Source organism: Lissotriton vulgaris, chromosome 8 (genome assembly GCF_964263255.1).
Source record: "Lissotriton vulgaris chromosome 8, aLisVul1.2, whole genome shotgun sequence".
Classification (NCBI taxonomy): Eukaryota; Metazoa; Chordata; class Amphibia; order Caudata; family Salamandridae; genus Lissotriton; species Lissotriton vulgaris.
Genome location: NC_141696.1, coordinates 672,352,345 through 672,377,896, shown reverse-complemented (window position 1 = coordinate 672,377,896; position 25,552 = coordinate 672,352,345). Strand labels below are relative to the sequence as shown.

General features: G+C 54.5%; 1 protein-coding gene across 2 annotated transcripts in view; it reads left to right on the top strand.

The window, feature by feature from the left end:
• The window catches only part of PRDX4 (peroxiredoxin 4), a 188,378-nt gene that overhangs the window by 9,708 nt on the left and 153,118 nt on the right, over nt 1-25,552 (top strand). The window lies entirely within an intron of this gene.

Sequence of the window (25,552 nt, the reverse complement as noted above, 5' to 3'; positions counted from 1 at the left end):
ATTCCCTACAGGAGGTGTCATCCCGAACAAGGGCCGGTGGAAAATACCATTTCTTCGTCCCGTCTCCTCCGGTCGGCCAGTGGAGCCCCAGTACCAGTAGGCTATGATCAGATACCGATAGAGGGAAAATGCTAGAGTCACGGACATCACCCCTGAGGGCCTGGCTTACAAAGATATAATCGAGTCGACAATAGGTATGGTGTACATGGGAATAAAATGTATAGTCTCGAGTGTGGATGCAGGAAGCGCCAGCCATCAATCAAGCCAAGGCCACCAACCACACTCTGGGTATCCTCAGAAAAAACCCCAGTGCCCGCCCTCCGAGCTCTGGAACAGTCCAAACCCTCATCCCATACTATGTTAAAGTCCCCCAAAAGAATCACATGCCCCTCAACAAAATCCCCCGCTCTGTTCAGCAGGTCACGGAGAAACACATTCTGACCCGAGTTGGGAGCATACACCACAACAAATGTACAGCTAGTGCCATGAAGCACCCCTTTGACCATCATCCAACGCCCCTCCCTGTCACAGCTGACCCCCGTAGGTTGGAAGTGCAGGGATGCTCGGAACATAAGTGCCACCCCTCTGTGTTTAGTAGCCGCTGATGACCTATAAATGAGTGGGAAATGCTTATGCCGCAATCGAAGCTCCTCTTTACGCGCCAAGTGAGTCTCCTGGAGTCCCACAATGTCCCCCCCCCCCCCAAAGGCAGCCAAGCAGATTTCCCATAGCCCCGATCACCAGGTTCAATGACCTCTCCCACCCTGGCAGCTAGCCCTCCCATGAGCCCGATCGACAAGAGCACAAGCAGCACAAGTGAAAAAGCACCAAAGCATACCTCACAAACATTCCAGACGCCACCACCTAGCGACCCAACTCACCCCCCCAACCCCCCAACACCCCCCACCCACCAAAGCCCCAGAGCTTCCCCCCGCCACCCCCCCTCAAGACCAGAACTAAGTTCAAAAAACAACCAAATGTACTTAACACTCCCAGTAGAAGGTAGAACGGATGAATCCTCCTGGGATGGGGCCGTGGGACCACAGCGGGTGCCCCCAAGGACCACGGACCGGGGTGTCTTCTCCAAAAGTACATTCAAACCCACGGTACCTGAAGTCATGCGCCCCTCCGGCACCTGCCAGCTGGCGGCTGAAAGATCAAGCAGCTCCTGAGCTTTGCTGGGAGGACGCCAATGTCGCCGAAGCCACCGAGGCTACAGCAGCCCCCCTCTCCTGCAGGCTAGTCGAGCGGTCAGGCCGTCTGGTATCCAAATCCAGGCCCACCCTTTGCCATGAGGAGGAGCGCCTGCGCCTCCGGGACGGTGAGCCGCCTGCGTCCTGCGATGGAGACACATTGTCCAAGCCTAGGAGATCCTTCGCCACCTGGAGGGATCGGATCTGCGCCAATCTGTTCTCCCACCGAAAGATGATGCGGAATGGGTGGCCCCAGGAGTAGGAAATTCCACGCTCCCGAAGGAAGGCAGTCACTGGGTGGAACTCCCGCCTCTTCTGGAGGGTCGTAGCCGCTAGGTCTTGGTAGAGCTGCGGCCTATGCGCCTTAAATTGCAGTGAAGTGATGGTTCGAGCCTTCCGCAGAATGCGTTCTTTCAGTTGAAAGTCATGAACACAAACTAATATGTCCGGCGGAGGCCCCCCTCTCCTCGGCAGTCCAACTCTATGCACCCTGTCCATCCTGATTTCCTGGACGTCCTCGTCGCCCAGCACTTGCAAGAAGAGGGCCTGGACATAGCCCCGGAGGTCCCCCGCCTCTCCGTCCCATGGTACTGCACGAATGCGGATGTTGTTCCTGCGGGAACTGTTCCCCAGGTCTTCCGTATGGGATTGGAGGTCCAGGTTTTGCTCCGTCAGTCGGATGATGTCTTGCTGTAACTGGTGCACATCATTTGCCACACTTAGATCGTGGTCCTCCAGGGTAGCCACCCGCTCCCCGATACTGTCCACATCCCTTCGCACCTCTCGGAGGTCCGATGCCAGTTGGGCGCGCAGTTCCGAAATGTCTTCCTTGATGGAGGCGAAGAGCTCCGTCATGAAGGCCTTAGTCGCTGGGGCCTCATCCGACTTCTTAGGCGACGCGCTGGTCCCGGGGGACGCCGGGTGCAAGGTAGACTTCGCTGCACCATCCTTCCCCGCCTTCCCTTTGTTGCGGGATGCGTTCGACATCGCGGCACTTCTTGCGGGGCGCAGCGTGCCCCTCTCTTCAGTGGGTGACTCCGGTACTTCAACTGTCCGCTTCCTCTCCCCAAAGCCCAGTGCTGGTGCGCCACCCAGGGTGCGCTATCGAATCCCCTGCAGTGGCCCTCTCAGGGTGGGCCCAGTACCTTTTTCAGGTGTCTTCGGTTTCCCCCTCTGCAGCGCAGCAAGACTAGGCCCAGTTGCAACGTGAGGCCGTGGATCACAGGCCTGCGGGCCGCAAATGCCACCGCTCCCAATCGAGGCCAAACTCTGGTGCACCCCTCGCTGCGGCAGGTCGTAGGCGTCAAGCACTCATAATGCGCCCCTCTTGTGTGGCAGACCAACTCCGTCAACCCAGATAGGCAGCCACAATAGGCAGGGCCAGCCGGAAGTCCACAACTCGGTGCCTAACTCTCAGGGGCCTGCGCTCCAGCAGGGCTCCTCCACTCTCCAGGGTGCCTCTGGGTACGTCTGGGCCGAGCCGGGAGGGTGGTAGCGATGCAGCTGGACCCCTATAAGCTGCTGGATCTCCAGCAATCTCCACCGCTTGGCTACAGCGCCCAATCGCTCTCGTCCCGGGGCAGCTCCCCAGTGCTGTGGGGGCAGCCAACCCGAGCTCCAGGGACCGGGATCTTCCTCGCCTTAGTCCCCCTCCTCGTCCCCTCCTGCAATGCGCTATGTTCCGATCCCGAGTCCGCCGGGCTTCCCAGGCCCCAGATCACGAGTCCCGGGCCGCCAGGGGTCCGGGGACCTCCTTCAGGGCTCCTCCAGTCCAGTGAGACCCTCCGGCGTTCACCGCTCCACGCCTGGGTGCGCCTCAGGGACAGAAGCAGGCGGGGAGATCGCTGTCGGGCCGCTCCGCCAGGTTGCCGAAGCCGGGCCGGGTGGGAGGGGAAGCAGCAAGACTGCCGCACTCACCAGGTCCCGCTGATCCGATCCTCAGCACCCCCTGCCGGCCGCCGCCTCCAACGTGTTGCAGAGGTGCTGCGTTGCTCCGCAAGGGCCGATCGCCTGCTCCTCGTCCCGTCTCCGGCAGAGCCTGCCCCGTTCAGCCGCGGACCGGAAGTCCGGCGTCCCCCCTCACGGCAGGCTGGGGATTGCAAGGCCTCATCAAGGCCGCAGATCGCCGCCGCAGCTAATTCCACCCTCGGGTCTCCGCGGCCACATCCGAGACTCCGGACCGGACCCCGCAGCTCCAGGGGCACAGCGGGTCCGGTTCAGGCGAAAAGCAGGCCGCCTACAGTGCTATAACAATGCTGAAAACGGGCTTGGCGCCGGAGGGACTAGAGAGAGCGTCCTACTCCGTCGCCATCTTGGCCACGCCCCCATGTTGGTATTTTTCATCTCCAGGCTCCCCTACCACAATGCGCAATTTTTCGAAGCTGTTCTTTTCCCGTAGGGCCAAGTCAGCGTGGGCAGTTGCCTTCCATGTTGGTGGCGTGTTTTCCATGGTGGACCATTGCTTGTTCTCCTCAAAATGTATGCAGAGGAGGTCTTTGCTAGTTGTGTGCCACCGAGGCATGTGTTGCAGCAATTTCAAGATCGATTCCCCTATGGAGAGTATCTTTCCTTCCTAGTGACGTAAACTGAGGGCAAAACATTGAAGCCACTATGTGGGCTGGAGAGTCCTCTTAAATATTTGTATGGAGTTGTGTGGCCCTGTTTTCCGTTGAGATTTCATTAATTCGCTGACTTGGCAGTCTGTGGCTTGGCCAGTTGCTGTTAGGCTCCTATGCCCCTACGAAACTTCTTGTTTCGTTTAGGACTTACTGCAATGCCTGACTGGCCGCATCTTTACCCAAAGTGCCTATTTGTCTTGAGCTTCCACAAGTCACCACTTGTGCGGGTCTGTGGACATATTTTGAGCTCTTGGCCGCCACTTGGGCTGGTCTAGACTCTGTTCTGTCTGGATTTTGGATAGGTTTTAACCACACTCGCTCTATATCTTCCTCGGCGAACATTAATTTGTGTACTTGTGTATCCCTCATGGTGGCCCTTTTTTTGTATTTCAGAAAGAGCTTTATACTGGGGAGATCTTCATTTTTGGCAATATTCTTTACTATCTCATGGTGTTGCTCCTAGCTCCTTTGTGCTTGAGTGTGCCTTGTTGTTGTCCTCGCTTGGGTTGTTAGTGCTCCCAGTCCTGTGGCTCTCTTAGCTCGTATCCATCCGTGCACCATCTGCCGGAGCTGGTTGGTAGTATTACTGGTGTTGGTAGTATTGGGGCTACTGATTCTATAAGCCCCATCCATTTTTGTCTTGCAGGCACTCTGTTGAATATCTGTTGCTTGGACCTCAACTAAGCTTGCTTCTTTCCTCAAGCTCGTTGGTCTTGATTGTATCCCGTGTGCTTCGGTTCGATACATACAGCTGTTGCCTCTATTTCAATGTTTATTTCTGGATTTGTTTTGAGTCAATTGTTTGAATTCAGATTTTTTTAGATCTATATTCAATGTTGTCAAGACTTCCGGCGGAGTTGAGAACTATTCCACAATGGCTATACAGTGGCATTCCTTTTGTTAGCTGGTTTTTCCAGCTTGGTGCTTATATTTGCAATGGCCAAAGCTATGGTTTGTGTTGTGTCCATTTGGACCTCCTAATTTGTGACTGCCAGTTAAGGGCATTCGTGGCTGCTGCACGTGTTATCATTCAAGAACAGGTTTCCTTGGACTTTAAGCCTGTCCTGGCTTGTTTCTGTACCCTCCTCCAGATGAGTTTTGGGTAACCTTTCTGTTGTATCCCTTCTGCTGGACTGCCTCCATCCTTGATGTTTATCTTAATCGTATTCCCATGCCGTAAGGCTGCCTGCCTCTGAGAGTCCTCCAATCCCCTTAAGTTTTGGTACTGGTTTGGGTAGATTCCAATTCGATGTCATCAGCGACATCTACTGCTTTGGCTCGCAATGCTGTTGCAGGTGCCCTGTCGCCTGTCCTTTGGAATGATCTGGAGCACAACATCTTTAAGAGTAACTCGCTGAATAACACACTCCATTCAAGGCGTGGCTGTCAAACCTGAATAAAGTTCTCACACTGGTCTTCCGTGCTTATCAGTGAGCTTGGGAAAAATAATAAATACGAACTTCGTTGATATTGTCCGGATTGTGTATATCCAGCACCAAAGCTACAGCTGGACATTCGTCTGCTCCCTGGCTTGCCTCTATGACCCCAATGGACATTGGGGGTGTATCCCACCTAGCCTGGGGTTCTGTTGATGACCACCTGCCATTGGTGCGCTGTCGTTTTCGCTGGCATTGTTCCCAAGCAAAACGCCGACCATTGTATCCACTCTCCTATAATAATCCAAGGGTTTTGGTTTTCTTTGGTTGCTCTCTGGGGCTTTTCCCCCTTCCCCTCTGCTGCCCTCTGCTGCCTTCTATTTCCCCATTTTGCTATTCTTGCTGCTCTTCTCTGCAGGAAGACTCAGTGGGCAATTTTCTAGCCTGCTGCAAAGATGCCAGTTACTTTGGCTTGCGGGCAATTGTCCCACAGGTTCCCTCTTGCTGACCCTGTTAATTTCTTTGCGGGCTATTCCAGGTGGTTGACAGGGTGGCTCATTGGACTCTGGTAGGGCCGGCCGTCTCACTTGTATCTTTCTTGTGCTGGGGATTACTTTTGGTCTCTTCTGTGGGGCTAGTATGGCCACTGTGTGGATTTTTGACCCAGGCAAGTACAAGGAGTGGTGTTAGACCTGGCACCATTGGCGTGGGTCTCCCTTCCATTTTTGCTGTTGCCTCTTATGTTTTTGCTGGTTTTAGATGCTTTTGGGCACTGTGCCACACTGCAAGTGCTCCCTATGGTAAATTAATGTATGGATTAGTGACTCCATGATTGGCTTGTTTGGTTTACTTGTCGGACACTAGTTCAGTGCACTGCGAGTGCCAAGGGCTTGTAAATCAAATGCTGCTGGAGGGCTTGCAGCACTGATTGTGCCATCCACCGGAGCAGCTTGTAAAATGTCTCAGGTCTGCTATTGCAGAGCCTGTGGGCAGTCTGGTACTGCCATGTTGACTGGGCAGGTGCACCAACTTGCCAGTCCCTCAACCTTCCCTTTTTTTACACCCCTAAGGTAGGCCACAGGGCAGGGTGCATTGTAGTAAAAGGTAGGACATGCCCGGATGTGTGTGGCATGCTCTAATAGTGAATTACAGCCATTTTCGTTTATCACTATTGCAAGGCGACCTTTTCTCCGACGGCCTGAATGGGCAGTTTGATTATACCATTTTATAATCCTAACTGACTCGGAACTAGATAGAAATTCGAGTTTTGTATGTCTGAGCTCTGAATGATAAAATACATCTTTTAGTGAAGTTAGTTTTAACAGTCTGTGTTTGAAAATACCACTTTTAGAAAGTAGGTATTTTCTTGCTGAACTATCCATGCCTGCCTCTGCTAGGTTGTGTATTCCTTGTCTGGTTTGAGTGACAGGGGCTGGGGGATTCCAGGAGACAGGGTGAGTCAGCCCAGGGCTGAATAGAGAGATTTGCATGCAGATGGGAGTGAGGAGTTGCACCTGGGACCTGAATAGGGCTGTGCCTTCCCTCCACAGTGCTGGGTCCACCTCCTGTGGTGGGTCTGATGTCCTTGGCCTACACTGTGAAAGGAAAGTAGTCTTGTCAACAAAGTGCTCCAGGACGGACAAGAACTGGTTTGGACTAGGCAAAGGCCTCTCTGCCTTCAGAGAACAAAGGGAACATGAGTATAAATATTGGGTCCCAGACCCAAGCACTTTAGATCACTTCTGGGAATCAAGACTAACCTTTGCTGAGGAGAAGAACCAGGAAACTGAAGGAGGAGACTACCCCTGTGCTGTGTGATAGGGGGTTGGCCTGCAGTGGCTGCTTCATTGCCAAAGAAAAGAGAAAAGAGAAAAGGACTGAGTGTGCTTTTTATCAACTTGAAAAAGAATCTCCAAGGGCTTGTACTAGAGCTTGCCTCCTGCCTGAAGTCTCAGGGATACAAGACTTCCCCCAACCAGCTCCTCCCTGCATTCTCCTCGGAGACCTGAACTTCCACCTCGAAAAGCGACACCCACTCCACCACCCTGATTGACAACCTCGGACTCGGACAGCTCGTCAAAACGCCCAGACACTCCGCCGGCCACAAGCGTAATCCCATCTTCTCCACAAGCCCCCATATCACATTCAGCCACACCACTGGACAGACCATCGCTGCATCCACTTCACCTTCTGGAAACCCACCACGCAACACCACACTGAAGACCAGCTAAACACCACCCTCACCCTAAGCCCACCTGCCGACACCGCCGCCCGCAACCTCAGACTCTGGATCGACAACTGCGCCAACACACTCGCTCCGATCAAGAAACCCTCCAACAGACACACTAACAAGAAAGCCAGCGGGTTCACTGCAGACATCCAAGCAAACCTGCCATACACTGGAGAAGAAATGGCACCGCGAACAGACACCAGACAGCTACGCAACCCAGAAGAACGCCATCTGAAGACACCATCACCTCATCAGAACCGCCAAAAGGGCCTCCTTCAAGGACTTACTCTACAACAACACGCACAACAGCAAAGAGCTCTTCAACATCGTGAAGGAACTGTCCAGCTCCAACACCATCCCACCATCGCAAGACCTGTGCAAATCCCTTGCCACCTTCTTCCATCGCAGGATCGAAGACATCCACAACCACCTGACTGCCCCGAAAACCACGACATCTCAGACCGCGCGACCACCCACATCGATCCCTGCTCACCTGGACCAACCAACCAACCAACCAACCAACCAACCAACCAACCAACCAACCAACCAACCAACCAACCAACCAACCAACCAACCAACCAACCAACCAACCAACCAACCAACCAACCAACCAACCAACCAACCAACCAACCAACCCGACACCATCAAATTCATGAACACCATCCACTCCCTCTCTCCTTCAAATCTATGCCCACACCACATCTTCCACAAAGCTAGCACCACCATCGCACCCCATCTCTGCAAGACCATCAGCATCTCCTTTGAGACCGCAACCTTCCTGGAGAGCTGGAAGCATGCTGAGATCAACGCCTTACTGAAGAAACCCAAGGCGGATCCGAGGGACCTCAAGACCTTCCGGCCCATCTCCCTGCCTCTGTTCCCAGCGAAGGTCATCGAGCACAGTCAACAGAAAGCTGACCCGCTACCTCGGAGAGCAACATCCTGGACCTGTCCCAGTCCGGGTTCCACAGTACCGAGACTGCCCTCATCGCTGCCACCGATGACATCTGGGCCCTGCTGCACAACGGCGAAACCACGGTCCACATCCTCCTGGACCTATGAGCCGCCTTCGACACTGTCTGCCACCGCACCCTACGCACACGCCTCCACAGCGCAGGGATCCGAGTCGAGACTCTGGAATGGACCACCTCCTTCCTCTCTGGCAAAACCCAGAACGTACGCCTCCCCCCCCCCCCCCCCCCCCCCCCCTTTCCACTCCGAAGCCTCGGAGATCACCTGCGGTGTACCCCCAAGGATCAGCCCGAAATTGTTCAACATCTACATGGCACCGTTGGCCCACGTCGCCCGATGGCACGATCAACAACCTAGAAGAAGAACAGCCGTCTGAAGCTGAACTCTGACAAGACAGAGGTCCTCATTCTGGGCTCCACCCCCTCAGCCTGGGACGACTGCTGGTGGCTGTCCGCACTGGGAGCAGCACCAACACCCACCGACTATGTAGGCAACCTGGGGTTCATCCTTCTCCATGGCCAAGCAAATCAACACAGTCTCGCCGTCCTGCTTCAACACCCTCCATATGCTCTGCAAGATCTACAAGTGAATCCCCACCGAAACGAGAAGAACGGTCCCCCAGGCCCTCTGCAGTAGACTGGCCTACTGAAACTTCCTCTACGCAGGAGCCTCAGCCAAACTCCTCAAACTACTACAACGCATGCAGAAGACCTCTGCTGGCCTGATCCTCGACATCCCGCGCCACAACCACATCACACCACACCTGAGACCTGCACTGGCTCCCTGTCAAAAAGAGGATCACCTTCAAGCTCCTCACCCATGCACACAAGGCGCTCAACAACACTGGACCGGCAAATCTCAACAGACAACTTGCCTTCTACACCCCAAACCGACCGCTCTGCCGACCTCGCCCTCGCCACCGTCCCCTGTATCCGAAGAGCGACCACCTGCGGCAGATCATTCTCCCACCTCCAGCCAAGACCTGGAACACTCTCCCCATCCTACTGCAAACCTAGGACCTACTAACCTTCAGGAGGCTCCTCAAGAACTGGCTATTCGAGCAGTCGCAACCCCACCCCCTCCAATGTCTTGAGACCCTCATGGGTGAGTAGTGCGCTTTACAAATTTACTGATTGATTTGAAAGTGTCACCTTTACAACTTGAGTGAACTGAGCTATTTTGTACCATTTTAGAGTCTATTTTTGAGTAAGTACAGTATTGTGGATTTTTGTTGTTTGGTCTTGTGTTAAGTCTATATAAAAATATGTATTTTTATAATACAACCTGTGTGGTGTCCATCTGTAGTGTTGTCCCTGTATTACTGTAGGTGTTCACAAATGCTTTACTCACTGCCTCGAAGATACGCCTATATGTATTCAAGAAGGACTAGCCTGTTTGAGTGATACAGGACTGTATGGGAAGGGAAACTATTTAGTTTCCTTATGAAGCCCTCACCCACCAACATAGTTGGTGGCTTTCTTCATCATCAGTGTGACGGAATGTGTACCGGGTGTGCTTCAACGCCTGTATTAAAGCGGAGCAGGTATTTTTACTGAGTGTGCAGTGATAGTGGAGTTAAGGTGAAAGTTAAAAGCTATCCAGTGGTCCCAATACCCAAGGGGGTTTCCTTTAATGTCTGTGCCTCTGGTAGCGATAAAAGCAAGGTGATGTATGTAGGTGGAGTAATAATTGGGAACTCCTGCATCTGGTGAGTGGTCTGAGTGGCAGTAAAAATACCTGATCTGCTGTAATACAGGTGTTGAAGCACACCCAGGACGCATTTGGTGTCACTGGGTGGCCCCGATGATTAAGCATGCCACCAACTAGGTTGGTGGGTGAGAGCTTCATAAGGAAACCAAATAGTTTCCCTTCCCATACAGCCCTGAGTCCTGTATAACACCCAAAATAGGCTAGTCCTTCTTGATTGCATATAATAACCCTGGGGATTCTGTCTGTCTCTCCCTAATTTTTTTTTTATATATATATGATTGGATTCTTGGATAAGCCTGCCTGTTCCTAGAAAGGGGGGGGGGGGGGGGGAGCAGGGGTTATTTCAAGAGTGTAACCCCTTACCCGGACTAGACTCAAGGGTCCCTGTTGGGTCAAAGGTACCTACGTCTGCCAACTAGAGACCCCCCAAATCTAACAGGCGGGAGCACTCCTTGCCCCAAGCCGGGCCACCTCCACAGCAAAGGTGCTGGACCGTGTACATTACACTAATGCCGTCAACTTCCCCAGTACTCGCTATGGATCTGTCTCACTGGGGCTCTGTCATGCGGCCGTACCACATCTCCATATTCCTCGCCGTGCACTAGGTGAAAATATGGTGTCTGGCGTGCTTTTTTGCTCTAACTTTAAGGGATGCACCCTGCTGTGGGCGTCCTCACCCTGTCTGGTTCCACTTCAGGAGCTCTGCTCCCTCCCCCCTCCAGTTGTCACTGTGAGCAGGGACGGTTGCAGTGTGGACCCAGTTAGCCCTTCTGCTAGAGTAGCTGATGAAGCGAGATGGGTATAGCAGGCACCTGCTTGACGCAGGCTGATTCCCAGCTGACAATGTCTCTGGGCCATCCCACTCCCCCTCAATGTGCTCCAGCATCTAGGGTATGATGTTTTCTGGAGTAGCACACGGAGCCCGACTTCAGGGAGCAACGTCTCTGCGCCTGACCGCCAACCGGCTGTGGCCTGTTCCAGCTCTGGCAATCCTGGGCGTTCACTTGCTCCCCACGGGCTGCAAGTCACTTCTCCAGCTGCCGCCTTAGAACCTGCTCAAAGTTCTTGCCTCGAGTCACCACACCACGTGATCTGGAACACTATCACTGAGTATAGTGCAGTAAATCATTTCTTTTCTATACATTGGCATAACTGTGTATGACCCTGCTGCTCCAGCATTTTCTTCAGCTGTTCTCTGACATCTCTTGGGATTGGGGCTTTGCTGTGGAAATGATGGTTCAGCCGCCTGACTGTAATTAAATAGGAAGCGAATAAGGCAAAAATCACTGACACCCTAAGTCTGACACCATTAACAGGACTCCCTGAAAAACGCTTCAGCAAGCTACCATGCCCCTGTGTGCCACAGCTTCCTGACCATTAATCGGTGGCTGTTGTCTGTACTTGCCCAAGTTAGTGGGACTTAAAAGTAAAGTGGCCAGTTCCATGCCACAATCACAGACAAGGACAGCCTGAGTGGGAGTTCTGACTAGGCCAAGACCCACTTCAGAACCCAAGGTTAACCCTACTAATCCCTTGGGGGCACTACCACTACTGATGCTAGTTTCTTTAGGGGCAGTAGTAGTAGTAGGTTCTTTGGTGTTAACCTTAGAGCAGTTGTCCTCCTTTGCTCTGGCCTTTCTCCTTACATAGGTAACACCAAGATTTATTGGAAGAGGAGTTTTGGGACCCACCCGCCCAGAGGAACATTTTTTGGAACCTTGTGAAGACTCCCTTTTGTCTTTACCATTATCCTCACCCTTTGCTTGTGTCTTAGAAGAATCTTGTTTCTTCTGGTCAGCTTCACCACCATTGGTTTTCTGCTTCACCCTTTTGACTGCCTTCTTCCCCAATTCTTGGGGAAAGGTCATATCGGAGTCCACCAGGTACTGGTGCAGCTGCTGATTTTGACCATTATTATGGATGTGCTCCCTCGTCAATACATTGTATAATCCCTCATAATCCTGCACAGTACGTCCACAAAGCCAACTTTCCAGAGCCTCAATAGCACTGTCTACAAAGTCAACCCCGTCTTGGATGTGTGCATCCTGTGTGTCCCTGAATTTGACCCTGTACTGTTCAATGGTCAAACCAAACCCATCCATGAGGTAACTCGACAAGTCTGTGTAGTTGTCAGTATCTTCCTCCTTGACAGGAAGGAGTTTCTCGCTACCAAAGGAGAGCCACAGGATAGCTGCCCACTGCTCCTGGGGGACTTCTGTATTTATTTTAGGCCCTCTCCAAGGCAATGATGAATTTATGAGCATCACCCTCCTCCTGGTAAGGAGGTACTATCCTGTTCAGGTTCCTAGCTTCAAACGATTGCTCCCTGACTGTAGAGGCACTAGTGCTACCACCATGGGACTCTAGTCCCAAATGCTCAAAGCCTTCTGTCCCTCCAAGGGTTCTTTATCAAGGGCCAGCTGCTCTTACTTGATTCTGAGCTTGGCTCTCAAGCTTAAGCAGATGGTATTTCCTTTCCTTTCTAAGGAGTCCTCCCTCATACTAAAGCTACAGGTCCCTGCGGTATTAAGACTCATTGGAATTAACAGGCGGATCTAGACCTCTCCTGCTTGCCCTGCACCCTCCCAGGAGGAATAATGGGGGACCTACCTCTAGGGACACGCCTCTGTACTGTTCCCTGAGGGATCAGACTTCACCAAGGTGGTCATCGGACGCCTCCTGGTCAGGCTCAGAATTTGTCACTGGAGTGAACCACCCCTGACCCATGTTCTGGAGTTACCCACGCTCCTTGTTCTGCCCCTCTGACCTGCCCCCTTTATGAAGATCATCCTACATAGAAGCTCTAAGGGTGCTGTGTGTTAGGGTTACTACCCATCTTTTGCTTCCTGGATGCAGCCAGGCCCTAAGTTCCTGGGACTTAAGACCACTGTATTTAGAAGACTCCGATGCACTGGATTCCCCAACTAAAGACATGGTGGTCAAAATGAAGTCTGGTGTTGCTTCCTAGTGGAAACTAAACTTAAAAATAATTGTAGAAAGGGTTGTGCTAGACCTCAATTAGCAGTCCAAAAAGTTATGTAGAGCTTATTACTATACAAGACGTATTTTATGTGCCTAATGCTAGTGATGGTTTTTCATCTAACCACACACTTAGATTAGCAGAACAGTGCAGGCTTCAATCCCAACCCTGCACACCAATTCTAGGAGGCTGGTTTAATATATGGTGAAACACTTATTTATGTGAAGCACCATGTGCTAATACAGACAACCCTTATGGTGATTTTAGGGGTCTTATACAACCATAGAATGCTCTCTTAAGTGGTAGGTTGGAGAGCAGCCTTTAGGCTTAGTCCAGAAGGAGTGTTTAGCAGTTTTACCAGCTCTAATTGTGTAGTGTAGGTTAAACGAAAAAGAACCACACAGTGTAGTTATAAAATGTATATTTATTACACAACACTCCCTAACTCTTTAGTATATTCCCTACCTGAGAAGATCAAAACAAATACAGAATACTAAAATTGTAAACGGGTAAGTAAGCACAAAACACGGTGGTCTCTAGGGAGAGACCATCCCATATACTTGGAAAGTGTAATACGAACTACGAGTGAAGTCAGGACTTGGACCAGGAGACTCACAAGAGCTAGGGACACAAGGTAGGTAGCCAGGAATCCCCACAGAGGCTGCGTGCAAAGAGGAAACACAGCTGCATACTCCTATTGAAGTCAACTGGAAAGTCGCGGTTGTAGTTTTGGAGAAGGGAACCTCCGTAGACCAAAATGGAGGACTTCAGTAAAGATGCAGCTGGCAAAAACTGCAAGAGTCTGGTGGAATCCAAGGATGGATTCTTGAAGAGAAACCTGCAAGCAGAGGGGATAGTCTCTGCCACTCGGAGGTGACCAGGGGGAATTGAAGAGTAATGACCACAGAAGATGCAGGAGTGATGATGGTGACCTTGTCACTGTGGATGACACTGAGGAAGACCAGAAGCTTTGCATGAACTGTCGGAAGTCGAGAACCAGGGGGTCAGTAGAAGCACCAACAAGCCTTGGTGCCAGCAACTGATGTGGAAAACAATGAAGGAGCTACCTTCGGACCTCCAAGGTACTCGCCAAGTGCAGGAGTCAGAGCAGGCCCGAGCAAGCAGTGGAGCCCACTGAAGCAAAGTAAGACCCTTGAGGACCCTCAGGCCAAAGTCACAAGAGAAACTTGAGCAGCTCACCATACATAAAGGCTCACAGCGCAGAGGGTCTGGTGAGGACTAAGCTCTTGGCAGGAAGAGATGCTGGAGGCTGAAGCTTCATGCAGCCCAAAGATCTCTGGAGTGCAGAGCAAAGAAGCAATGGGAACGGCAATTTGACGCGGTGCACAGGGGTTTGGTTCCAGCCTCAAAATTGCAGACAGGACAGGTTGGACATCAAGGGAGTTGCTGAACTGCCACCTGTGTTGCTGAGCCTTTCGAAGTCCGTGGGATGTCTGGAGCAGCAGACCGGTCCGCTTTGTTGCAGCGCATGCAGATGCAGGGGAGTGACTGCTTCACTCAAAGTTAGATTACTTCAGGTGTCCTTGATGCCCACAGATCTGTTGTAGACCCTGGAAGGAGCACAGACACGGATGACTAAGAAGACTTGCAGAATAGCGAATCCAGGGGCAGCAGGAGTCTTCCTTGATGCAGTCTCAGTTCTGGGTGAAGTCCGGGTTTTCAGACGGCCAAACCGTGACGTGGTTTCAGGCTTGAGTTTTGTCCCACGGCGCAAATGAGGACCCATGCACAGGTAAACTCTTTTTATGTATTAAATATTTTATTGAGCATAGGCAAAAAATGCACCCCAGCGACTTCTGTAAGGGCCGCCACCACTCTAGGGAGGCCGGGGTCATCGACCCCGCGGATACCCAAAATAGGGCCAGCGGGTACATCATCTCATTAACACAGCAAGCCGCCTACAACCCAATGGGCCGGCCGCGTCTTAAGAGGTGCTACAACGGTGCAAGCTGGTCAGTGCTAGTGCATTGTAAGAAAACACGAGAAACAAAGAACTGTAAACAACCCCGCCACCCACCCCACCCCAGCCCTCCCTTCTCCTTGTCCATGTCCGGAATCCAGCTATAGGTCGTGAGCCATCAACAGTCAGTGGACGCCACGCGCGTGGGGTCTGTGCGCTTACGGGTATGTGTTTTGGGGTCCGGGAGAGGTGTTTCCGCCAAGCGTAGCAGACGCAGGTAGCGTGGGCAGCTCACCTCCCGAAACTCTCCGGTGAGCAAGGCGAGGAATGGCCGCCAGAGTTCCGCAAAGTCCGCCCCCCTCCCTGATGCTGCCAGCGATAGTTTCTCCATTCCCAGGATCGCCCACAGTCGATGAAGCCACCCCAGTTGTTGCGGAGCTTGGGTCGCCCTCCAGTGTGCCACAATGTTTTGGACCGCAGCCCCAAGCGCAAGTGCGATCAGGCGCCCGCGCCAGGATTTCAGAGGATACATGAGTGTGTTTGGGAGGCCTAGTAGAATGTACGCTGGGAAGCGCGGCAGTTGTGTGTCTAGATGTGCATCTATAAGATCCAGGATAGGGTCCCAATAGGGGCGCAGCGCCTTACAGCTCCACAGCAGGTGTTCCAGTGTCCCTAGCTCCCCACATCCCCTCCAGCATCTGTCACTGATTCGAGCATCCCAGTGGTGTAGTCTCTCAGGGGTGTGGTACCAGTATGTTGCTACCTTAGTCAATGTCTCGGTAAGGCCAGTGTGGTGCGCCGAGTGTCTGGCTCTATGGTACACCCCCTCCCATTCCTTCCTAGTGAGCTGCCTCCCCAGGTCCCTCTCCCACCGGACCTGGCCCGCATTGTAGGTGTGCTTGCGTGAGTAGCAGCTGCTGATAGAGGTCCGATATCAACTTCTTATCCGAGGTGCGTGTCAGCAGCCATCGTTCGTAAGGTGTGAGGTGCCGTTGGGCTCCGGGTTGGATCGAGGGGTGGAGCACCCAGTGGCGCACCTGCAGGTACTGCAAGCGTTCTGATTCGGCCACGCCGTAATCCGCCTTGACCTGCTGGAACGGCAGAATGCCCTTGATGTCGAACATGTGTCCTGCCGCGCGATAGGGTGTCGTCCGCCACGTCGTGAACGTGCCGGTGTCCAAGCCCGGTGTGAAGTCTGGATTCTCAAAGATGGGAGTCATGGGTGAGGGGAAGGTGGTCAGCCCCTTGGCCACGGCTACTCCATCCCACACTCGCAGGGCGGTGCTGGTGATTTCAGAGGCGTACAGGTTAGGGGGACGGTGTCGACGCGGAATGAAGGGCACGCCTTGGAGGGCACGCCTTGGAGGGTACGGCCGGCCACTGCCTGGTCCAGGAAGAGCCAGTGCTTACCGGACTCCAGCTGGAACCATTCCACAAAGGTGCGTAGCTGTGCCGCCTGGAAGTACAGAGTAAGGTCTGGCACGCCGACCCCTCCGTTCGCGGGGGGTAGGGTGGCGAGAGTATGCTTGAATCTGGGTCGCCGGCCGTTCCAGATGAACCGTGACAATTCCGATTGAGTTTGTTGGAGCCAACCCGCCGGGGGGTTCAGAGGGAGCGTCTGGAACAGGTACAGAATCTGCGGCAGCAGTGTCATTTTGACTGCGGCAATTCTTCCTAACCACGACAGCGTAAGTGGTTTCCAACGCCGGAGCTGCTCCCGGAGTTTGCGGGTGAGGGACTCATAATTGGCCCGCGCAGTGCCTCGGACAGTAGGAGCCAGGCGAACGCCCAGATACGGGACGGTTGCGTCCGACCATTGGATTTGGAATTCCGATTTAATCTCGTCCACCACATCCGGGCTCAGTGAGATGTTCAAGGCCTCAGATTTGGCTTCGTTGATTTTGAAGCCCGAGGCCAGGGCGAAGGTGTGTAGCTCCACAAAGAGAGCGCGCAGGGATCGCATCGGGTCAGTGAGGGACAGCAAGACGTCGTCGGCGTACAGGCTGATCTTATGCGTGTCGGCCCCAAATTTAATACCTGAAATGAGAGCATGTTGCCGCACCCTCTGAGCCATCGGCTCCATGTACAATGCGAATAGGAGCGGTGACAGCGGGCAGCCTTGGCGCGTGCCTCTGCCAATGTCGAACCTCGGGGAGGTATGACCGTTCACTCGTACCGCGGCGTTGGGCCGGCGATAGCAGTTGAAGATGCGGTGGCGGAGTTTCTCCCCAAAGCCGAAGTGACGGAGGGCCTGATCGAGGTATGGCCAGTGTACTCTGTCGAAGGCTTTCTCCGCATCGATGGTGAGCAGCATGCAGCCGGGTTTAGTGCGTGATCCGGCCTCAATGAGGTGCAGCACCCGCTTGGTGTTGTCGCTGGTCTGCCGTTGGGGGATAAAGCCCGCTTGGTCGGGGTCTATCAGTTGTTGCATATATGGGGCGATGCGGCTCGCTAGTATGCCAGTGTAGAGCTTCAGGTCTACGTTCAGTAGCGATATGGGTCTGTAGGAGCCGCAGACTGCCGGATCACGACCCGGTTTGGGAATAACAGAGATAGACGCCTCCAGCAGGTCCGGATGTATGGCGCCGGGCGTGTCAAATGTATTGAACAGGTCGCGCAAGAGGGGGGCAAGCTGCTGGCAAAAGGTCTTGTAAAATGCCGCAGTATAGCCGTCGGGTCCCGGGGATTTCCCGACCTTGAGGCGGGCAATGGCCGAGATGACCTCCTCTAGGCCTATGGGCCGCTCCAGAAAGTCCGCTTGGGCTTGGGTAAGGGCGGGGTGTTCCGCGCCCCGCAAATAGGCTGGGCCGGCGTCAGGGTCCAGGTGATCCGCGTCGTAGAGCGCCGCATAGAAATTGCCAAAAGCCGTCGCAATCGCTGCGTTCTCTGTGACCAGGTCGCCATTGGGCAACCGGAGAGAGCGCACTTGTTGCCTCTGGGTTTGCGCCCGAAGTCTACTCGCCAGCAGTCTCCCGCAGCGGTCGCCACCGGTATAGTAGACGTGTTTGAGGCGCATCGCGGCGTATTCCGCCACATCTTGGTCCAAGGCCGCTAGCATTTTCCGCTCGGCGCATAGTTGACGCCATGCTCTGGCCGCCCCTGTGCGTTGGTGCATCTGTTCTAATTCCGCCACGCGCTGGGAGAGCTCGGCACGTTTCAGCTCCCTCTCCTTGTTGTTGGCCGTGGCGATGGAAATGATTTCCCCGCGCAGGACCGCTTTGAGGGCCGCCCACTGGGTCGCTTTGGTGGTGTCATCATTGGCATTGTGCTCCAGAAAGCGGTTAATCGCCGTCGTGAGTCGGGCCTGGGTGTCAGGCAGCTGTAAGAGACCGTCCCGCAGCCTCCAGTGCCGTTGTGGAGCTGGCATGGCTCCCACCCGAAGCGTCGCCGCCACCGGGGAGTGGTCCGAGAGCGAGGCTGGCAGTATCTCCACGCTCTCCACTTGTAGCGCTAGCTGCGAGGAGCCCAGAAAGTAGTCTAGCCTCGCATATGTCTTATGCGCAGCCGAGTAATACGTGTAGGCGGTAGTTTGGGGGTGCGTGTGCCGCCAAAGGTCGATGAGGCCCAGGTCTGCCAGGTGCGCGTGACCCGCCGCCGTGAGCGCCCCTACTTGACCGGATCTCTGACCCGAGCGATCCGCCGTGTTATGAAAGACTATGTTGAGGTCCCCCCCCCAGCAGCAAGTGAGTGTGTGTGGTGGCTGTAACGGTCTCTAGAGCTGTATGCAGGAACTTTTCTTGGCCCTCGTTCGGGCCATAAACAGAGCCCACAAGCAAGGTGTGGCCCGCGATTTGGAAGCTATAGAGTAGGAGCCGCCCTCTAACTTCGGCCTCTTTTTGGAGGACTTTCCCCTCAAAGGACTTAGCCACTAGGATCGCCACCCCTGCATACTTCTTCGGGGAAGAGGAAAAGAACTGCCACGGGAACGCGCGGAATTTGAGTCTATGCTGGTCGCTGCGCACAAGGTGTGTTTCCTGGAGGAGGCAGATATCTGCCTTGGAGCGCTCGAGATAGGATAATATCGCCCTGCGTTTGTTCGGGCTGTTGAGACCCCGCACATTAAGCGTAAGCACTATGAGGTGTCGTGGCATATCTGGGATCGTACGAGTAAAGCCAAGCCTGCCCGGCGGCCGTGACTGTGGGCCCGCGGGTCGCGAAAGACGCTGCGCTAGGGGCCGCGTCAGGGCACCTCTTGGCGACCGAACCCTCTGGACAAGGAGAACCCTCCCGCCCCTCCCCCCTCTCTCCCCAAGACCCCCCCAACCCAAACTGCCCCCCCCAAGTCCCCGCTCAACCGGAGCAACTGGAGCAACCTCCCCACCCGGGTCCCCCCCTCCCCCAGTGCAAACGCTTCCCACCCAACTCCCGGTGCCCGCCCCCCTACCCAACCCTTCTCCCCAACTGGCCAAGAAATATGGTCCAACATTGTCCCAGGTCCAGGCTCATGGCCACTGGACCCGTGGTAAGGTAAGTCCGTAGAATGGGGGCCGTGGCGGCGTCGCAAGCAGGTCGGCCCGCTCGAAGCACTCCGCCACAGACGAAGAGACAGAGTCACCATCAGGGAAGACCAAGGAGCGCTCTGCACGCGCCCCCGCCGCCGGACTAGATTAGCCCGAACCCACCATGGCTTGTGGAACCAGTGCGTCGCTCTCCCAGCGGTCAGCTATTGTTCGCCGGCGCCAGGCCCTGCGCCACCGTCTCCACCGCAGCCCTCTGCCCCTCTTCTATCTCAGTTGCTGCGGGGCGTCTCGGCCTGCGTATGCGTCGTTGCTGCTGCCAGCGGCCTGGGCCAGTCTCGTTAGAAGTCTTTTCTCCCGGCGACCCATCGTCGACCACCGGCTCCTCCAGGCCCAGCACGCGGCAGGCGTCTCTGAGGGTGCGTGGCTGATGAAGGATATTGCCGAGCCGAAACACCAGGCGGAAGGGGTGCCCCCAGCTGTAGGAAATGTTGCGCTGTCTCAGTTCCGCCGTCACTGGCCGAAAGGTGCGCCGTTTCTCTAGGGTAAGTGCAGCCAGATCCTGGTAAAGCGCCGGTGAATGGTCGCCAAAGGTGATCCTCTCCATGCGGCGCGCCTTGCTCAGGATCTCCTCTTTCGTCCTGAAGTCCTGCACGCACACCAGGATGTCTGGGGGGTGCGTTGCGTCGGCCCTCGGCGGGCCCGTCCGATGGGCCCTGTCTAGTCGCAGGGGGGCATCCGCCTGTCGGCCCAAGACGTGGTTGAAGAGACCCTGTGTGAACCGAAAGAGGTCCTCCGTGTCCGGGGCCATTTTCACTCCTCGGATCCTGATATTATGCCGCCGGGAGCGGTTCTCCAGATCTTCGGCATGCGTCTGGAGATCCACCTGCTGGTCATGGATGCGGGCCAGCTCCTGCCTTAGGGCCTCTATTTCGGCGTCCCGAGTGTCGCTCTTCGTTTCCAGGTCTGCCACTCTCTCCCCTATGGCGTCGGTGTCGCGGCGGACCTCTTTGATCTCGTCCTGGAGCTCCTTCTTCAGGGCGTGGATGTCCTCCCTCAGCCCAGTGAACAGGGACTCCAGAAAGGACCGTGTGACTGGAGCCTCGGGATCCGCTCCCCCAGGGGGTGACGAGGCCACCGTCTGTTTGTCCGTGTCTCCCCGGGGGTTTGACCCCGCGGGGCCATTCCGCTTCCCCATGGTAGGGGGGGTGAAGAGATCCTTAATGGTGCGGTCCTTCCTGGGCCTCCCGCCGGACATACCGTCCCAGAGACCCCAGCCACGTCCGCCGGTAACTCCGTCTGCTGGCCGCAGATCGATCCTCAGGCTTTGTGGGCACCGCTCCGGCCCCGGGACAATCAGTGCAGTGTGAGTGGCACCTCCGCGATCCTCCTAGTCTTCCACCACTCCGGGGGAGCAGTGTGGTGTGGCCGCTCCACAAATCTGCAGCCGGGCTCAGGGGGGGCCGCGTGATGGGCGCAGAGGTGCCGGCTTTAGAGGACGAGGCGGGGAGCGCCGGCCGGACCGGGCGGGAGGCCGCCCAAGATGGCGCTCGCGGCACACCGCGGTGCACTGTCCGGGGGGTGAGAGCCCAGTACGGTCGTAGGGGCCTCCTCGCGGCAAGGGGGGCCCGCTCGCCTCCGTGTGGGTCGTGGTCGGGGGGGCTCGGCTACTCGTGTGGGTGCCTCCAGCGTCTGCTCGGGTTGAGGGCCCTCGTGCTGTCCCACCACGTGCGTGGCCCCTGTGGATCCTCTCCGCGCCCCCCGCGCCGACCGGCCACCACCTCCCCTGCCGAATGCCCAGGTGCGTGGATGCAGCCAGGGACTGGGGCAATGCTGCAGGCGGGGATCGGCGACCGCGGGGGGCCTCGCCAACCGGCCCTGCGCTGGCCGAACGTGCTCTCGACCGTCCCGGCCTGCCGCCGTGTCTCGCTGCCAGTGGACGGGCCTGCGGGGGTGCCAGCCGGTCTCCGCTGTCCCCCGGCGGCCCCACGTGGAAGGGGGTCTGCTGGGCCGGGGGGGTGGGGGCCCCCTCCACCACCGCTCCTCACCTCCTTGAACTGGGGTCTCTCACTCGACCCAAGCCGAGTCCGCCGTCGATCACCACCAGCCAGGCACTCCGACCAGCAGCAGGTCCGTGTGGCGAGCCCGCAGAAGCCCCCGACAGGTGGTCACGGGGGCCTCGCGCTCAGCCGCGCGGGCCGGGCTCGCCGGTTCAGCAGCTGCCGGGCACAGACGCCCGCGACTCGGCCTGTAGACTCCGCCCCCCGCGGCCTCGCTGTCGTGCCGCGCTCCCTTCAGGCCGTCAGCGCCACCAGGCCGCCGGGCCGGGCCCAACCGGGGTTCCGCGCCGGGAACCGACCGCACAGCCGTCCTGCACTCCCCCGCAGCAATGCCGGCCTCAGGCCCGCCGGGGAAGTGCTCGGTTCAGGGCGTTTCGCTGAAAAAGATGCTGTAGAAAACGGCCGGCGGCGGGAGCTCCGACAAAGCACGTCTGCTCACGCCGCCATCTTGGCCACGCCCCCCGGTAAACTCTTTTTCTAACAAAAGAAAGGGTTAGGGCGACTCGGGGGTCCCTCCCAGAGGAAGAGTTATACCGAGGGGAGGATACTATCATGTCCTTTTACCATTGTCTTTCCAGAGTGGGAGCCAAGGGCTCCCAGAACTTTTTCATACTAGAGTAGCAAGGAGTGCACCAAACATGCCCTTCAAATCAGTCTGGTGGCAAGCGCCCCCACCCCAACCCAGTAAACTAAGGGCCAGATGTACATTCCAATTTGCGACTCGCAAATTGGAAGGGTCGTACAACAGTGTCTCAGACACTGTTTGCGATTCCTAACGGGGTTGCAAATTGCCTGCCTCATTAATATTCATGAGGCAGGTGCATTTTGCGACCCTGTTGGGAATGGCTAGTACTCACAGGGATGGTGGCCTGCTGGGTTTCGGGTCTGTGACTGCTTTTTAAATGAAGCTTTTAAAAAAAAAAAAATGCAGCCTGTTTTTCTCAAAGGAAAATGGAATGCATTTAAAAAAATTAATTAAATGTTACTGTTTCATTTTTTAAGAGTAGGCAGTGGGACCACTTATCGTGTAGGCCTGTCCCCACTTATCGTGTGTAACACAATTTGGAGTGCATCACAATTGTTCGGTGCTAAGCTTAAAGACCTGTATAAAGTACGAAGTACAACTTAGTGAACTAATAGATTATATGCAATTTTTTAAATACCACACAGCACTAGAATCCCATTAAACTGGGTATTGTGGCGCTTAACGTGTATACACACTCATGACTGCATGCAACAGGACGTGCACGCTTGTGCATCTGAAATAGATTAGGAGTCTGGCAGACAATCAGGCAGCATACAACCTCATGGGATCCTGCAAGGAAGGTAAACTATTTCCAGGCAAATGTGTGCCAAATAAAACAAGCTGTTGCCACGCCATTGCGCGAATGAAGAAAACGAATAGGAAAGTGAAAGCGTACCATGCCTGCCTGCAGTGGGAAAAACTCATTATGGCAGCCCTCAAGCAATGATCCAGTCCGGGTGGGCAGGGCCTACAGGAGACTGGGCAGTCACCAAAAAGCCCCACTCCAAATCAAAAGCGAGAGTTTAGCATAAAGTGTGACGCGCACCAATGAAAAGCATGGGCGGAGCTTTGACTCCACTTCCGAAAGCAACCCAACGACAATAGATCTCGCAGCGCGAGCAGTGCATGCGAGACCTAAAAAGACCTATTGACTCAAGTGGGGGTAACCATGAAAGCAGAACCTACTTTCCTGCATCTTGTTGAACGGTTTTCCAGATTTTACCCCCCACATTCTGATTTGACTGGCTCACTTTTTCTACCAAAACCCAGATAGAGGACCAAGGGTGGTAAAGGCGCTCCGACTCCGCAGTGCAGGTCTGAGGTGGAGACTGGGGGCATTTAACCCAAGTGGAACACTCTGGATGGCTCGGCCTGGGTTCCTCCTCTTAACCGTCAGTCATCCGTTCTGACCTCCTCATCAAGGGCCTGGTTGGTCAGCCTCCTTGGAGGGAGTGGTTTGCATAGGAGACAGTGTCTCAGAAACATGTCCCAAAGGCATTCAAGTGAATGGAATCTTTTCCTTTCCTCTTCACTTTTTCCTTCACTGTGCAGTAGCACTCTTCACCACTGGCTGTACCACTCAGCATCACTGTACTATATCAAAACACACAAAGTGATGGACCGAATGTTGCACGTTGGCAAAACATTCACACCCAGTCACAGATCTGGGTTTAATATTATTATTTGGCTCACCACGCCACCCCAGGTCAGACATGGTCATATGCAAATCCGTCTTGACCCTGTGCCTTATACGAACAGTCCAGCCCGAACTGCTAAGCCATGTCTTCCCTGGACTGGAATCAAGCATCCTATGACTGGTTTCTGGCTATCGAACGTCATCAGCCAGGATAGCTTAACTCCAGTGGCGTAGTGAGCACGGGACCCACGTCTGGGCATACCCTTCCCACATAGGGCGAACAGGAAAACACACAAAGTGATGGACTGGCACAGGGTCCAGACTGATTTGCATATGGCTGGGTTCAAACTGGAATGGCAGGGTGGTGAGCAAAAAAACGATGGATTTAGGCCCAGATCTCTGTACTGGGTTGAATGTATGACATTGTTCTGCATTCTGTCCATCAGCTGTTGTTTTTGCATTTGTTACCCCTAGTGGGACGGGTATTCTTAGGCGTGAGTCCCGTTCTCTCAATGCCACTGGAATCAAGCTATACTGGCTGATGAGGGCTGAAAGCCCGAAACCGGTCCTAGGATGCTTGTTTCCAGTCCAGGGAGGACCTGGCTTGGCAGTTCGGGGAGGACTGTTCACATGGGGCACAGGGTCAAGACTGATTTGCATATGGCTTGGTTCAAACTGGAATGGCATGGTGAGCAAAACTATGGATTTAGGCCCAGGTCTCTGTACTGGGGTGAATGTATGCCATTGTTCTGCGTTCTGTCCATCAACTGTTGTTTTTTCTCTGTACTGTATGCCACTTCAGTCTAGTCCATTCTACTTTGCTCTGACATTCTAAAGCACTCCACAACACTTGTCCAAGTCTATAACGCTCTACCCAATTCCATCACAATCTGCTCCGCTCTCTGTCGCTCTGCTCTCCTTTACGCCTCTAACTTTTAGCTGTGCTGAACAGCAGCCACGCTGATGTACAACATGGCTAAAATATTTTGACAAAGCCAATAGCTCATGCATCTGTGAGACCTATTAGCTTTGCCAGTGCTTGCTTGCTTTTGGGTTTTTTCCCAGACGTTTATACATCTAGCCTACTGGGGATTCAGCTACATGGGGTAGTTTGAAAGACACCTGCGCCTGCTTGCTTGGGCCCAAAGTAGTAGAAGGCCTCTAATGAAAAAGCCCTCTCGTCAAGTACTATTCCAATGCAGCAGGGAAAAGCAGGGGGGCAGAATCACTCCTAAACATTACGCCATGGAATGTAAACGAAAAGCGCTTCTGTACTTAGCCCCTTCGCTGCGGGGGTAATTCCCCCGCTGTGCTGGGGGGCGGGGTGGCGCGCACAGAGCCCCCATGCTAATGACGAGCTCAGCTCGTCATGAGGCACGGCGCTCCGGTGCTAATGACGAGCTGAGCTCATCACAGCTGCACCCATTCCCGTGGAACGCTCAGCACAGCAGGGGAATTATCCCCGCGTGTGAGCGTTCCATGGCTCATGACGAGCTGAGCAGTCATGAGCACCGTGCCTCAAGACGAGCTCAGCTTCTCATGAGCATGGAAGGTGTAAAAATAACTGCGAGCGGGAAGAAAAGAGAATCTTGGACTCGAAAGGAAGTTAAACAGTGCTTTGGGTTTGGTAGATCCAATGTTGTGATGTAATCGGCTGTTTATGAGACATTTGGTTTCGGAGATGGAACTGCCTTGTAATTTGCCCTAGCTTTTAAAAGGCTGCTGAGTACTAATAAGAGAAATGCACAATCGTCTCCTCTGGTCATGACCTACAATTCCTCCTATACTCCAGGAAATCTGTAGATGTCACAGACTCCCAAGCGCACTAGCAGGTGCACCAATTGAAAATGTGACTACACGTTTGCATGCAGAA